We start from the raw sequence: 2,858 nt of genomic DNA on the forward strand, positions 1-2,858 counted from the left end.
GAACCCACTGAATCACCCCAGAGACTCCCGGGAACACCTTGAGACCCCCTGAGACGCCATGAGGATCCCCTTAAACGCCCCTGGCCCTCATGGTACACCCTGGTACCCCTTTAAATGCCCATAAAACAGCCTTAAAAGCCCTTCAGACTCGCCGGAACTCCCCTGGAACCCCTTGAGACCCCTTGAAGCGTTCATGTGGCCCGCTGGAACCCCCTTGAAACCCCCTTAAAGACTCCTGAGACCTCTTGGTTCCTCTTGAGTTCTAAAGAGCATCAGGCGAGGGATTTAATGTCTGTTGCTGGAATTTTGAAGGAGTTGTTTCATAGATTGACAAAAACTTACCCAAAATCACCTTGAAACGCTCATGAAATGCCTCTGGAACCTCCAGAATCCCCATGAAACAACGCTGAAAACCCGAAACTCATCAAAACCTCCTGAAATCCACCAGGGGTCGCTTGAAGCTCCGAAACCCTTTAAAACGCCTCTGCTGTTTAAGAGAAAGTCTTCCGGAGTTCCTCTGCAACTCCTCTGAAGCACCCCTAAATTTTCCTGAATTTCCTCTTGAACCACCCAACCACCTCCTAAACTCACAGAAACCCTCTGAAGTCCCTCTGAAACCCCCTGAAACCCTTTGGAACATCTTGAAACGCTCCCGAAATACCCAGGGACCCTGAAACTCTGGGGACGTCCCTGAAACCTTTATTCAATTCCTCTGCAACACCCAGGAATTTCTTTGAATTCTCTTCATGAATTCTCCTTATAAGTCGAAACAAAAATATCTACAAAAGCACGCCAAAAGATTTGAAATTGGTCAAGCGGTTAAAAAGCTATCGGGTCCCAAAGTCAAATATATTTGCAAAAAGAAGAAAAAAATAAATGAAATCTTTAAAAACTCATATTTTACGTGGCTTTGAAAAAAAAAATTCTACAAGTTCATTTGAAATTTAAATTGTGAGAGATTCATAAAAAAAGATTGAAAATCGGTTGAAAATTGAATAAGTTATGAAACTTGAAGTGGAAACACCTTTTTATCACTCGGAAATTCAACTTTGAGGCGACTGCGCCACCTCTAAATCTCAATAGGTTTTTTGACTCAAACTCAGAGGTTTCTCTTTTTGCGTCATTTGAATCCAAAAGAGCATACGAATTTCAGGTTTCAACAACTTTTGAAAAATAAGCCGCAGCCTACTGTTGTACAATTCTGTTTAATTTTCCAAAATATTTAGATGATTTTTGTAAAGAAACTTGTATGTTTGACACATAGTAGATATTTTCAAGATTTACTTTTATATGAACGGCTACCACCGACGCGGAACCATGTAGGCGTGATGTGGGTGGTTGGAAACCATACTCGCTACTGTCGCAACTATCTATCCAGTCGCTTTGAAGTGAGCTTACGCGTAGCTTGATGGAAAAGTTCAAACTAGCCGTCAAAGTCAGCAGTTAGTACTGTGTGGTGACAAACAGCTGCTATTCCGTCAAAACTGACCGTCCGATTGAATGGAGCGGCACTGATTGCCTAGACCAAGTTGGACTGTATTATGCAGTCCAACTGCTGAAGTTTATCGCCTCAGGTACGATCTGAGAGAGCTGGCAAACTTCAAAGAAGGCTAATAAAGCTACCGGGTACCCGAGTGTTCAAGCGGCTGGCAACGAAATGGTACTCCATTCGGTAGTCATCTCGTCCGTCCGCTCACCCCTAGATGGGCTTTACGCGATCGCAGATTTGGTTTGGAGATTAGGCGGCTCCCTTAGCTTTTTTATGTCATTCGCATCACACGCTGTCAGTCAACCAACCCCGGTGACGATTATGGGTGTGGGTGGCTGGCAGAAGGTGTGTGTGTGTGCCCAAAGTGACAAGCTGTCCCATTTGAAATGAAACTTCGGAATGATGCTGAGTTGAGCTGAGTGATGGACGCGACGCAACGGGGTTGTAAAGTAAACTTTCCGAATGGCGACGTTCAAATGGTGTGGAGTCATTCCACTGAACGCAGCAGCAGCAGCAGAGTAACGAATGCCAAATTACAACTTTTCAGTGGCAGCGAAATGAAAGGGAAACAGAGCACGCATGACGAAACTTGTAGCCTCAACATTGCGTTCCTATGTTATGGTTGGAAAACGGATTCGAGTCGAGCGGGAAGCACCGGGCCTGGCAGGCCAATGCATTCCGGAAAAACGTGGCTAATAAACAGTACTCTTTAATCGCCACTCAGCCAACAGCGCTCTGACTGGTGAAATTGCTGTTCTCGCACGTTTGCATAAAGTGCCGGAGCGGAGAACAGTTTGCTCCGAAATTATGCATGCTGCATGCGGAAAAATGTTCTTCATTAGCTCACTTCGATTCTGCTTGGTAGAATCTTAATTACTGTGCGTGTAAACTGAGCTCTTGAGGGCTGCAGTCAACGATCTGCATTCGTTTGAAAAAAAAAATAATAATAAATATAAAAGAAATTAACTAGCATGTGGATTCCAAAAAGAAACCAAAAAATTTAAATACTAGGAGCATGAACTACACATCAACAAAAAGATATGAATGGATAATGGAAGTTAAAAGCTAAAAGGCGGAAGCCAAATCGGAGAAGATAGAAGAGGAGAGATCCCAAGCAACACACATGCCATATAAGAGTTATGGCAGCGCAAGCTTTAATTGTATAGAAATAAATTTGGCGTAATTCTAGCAGAATGATAGAATTACTTTAAATTAACTTCTACAAGGGATAGACAAAATGAACGCGACAGAAAAAATTTTCACTTTTCAAAAAATGTTCAACTAGCTCTAACTTTTCGAAAAGTTCATCGAATATTCTCAAATTTTTACTGTAAGTTCATCAACTAGTTGTGCATCAGTGTTTCAAATT

This window comes from Aedes albopictus, chromosome 3, assembly GCF_035046485.1.
Source record: "Aedes albopictus strain Foshan chromosome 3, AalbF5, whole genome shotgun sequence".
In the NCBI taxonomy this organism is placed as follows: Eukaryota; Metazoa; Arthropoda; class Insecta; order Diptera; family Culicidae; genus Aedes; species Aedes albopictus.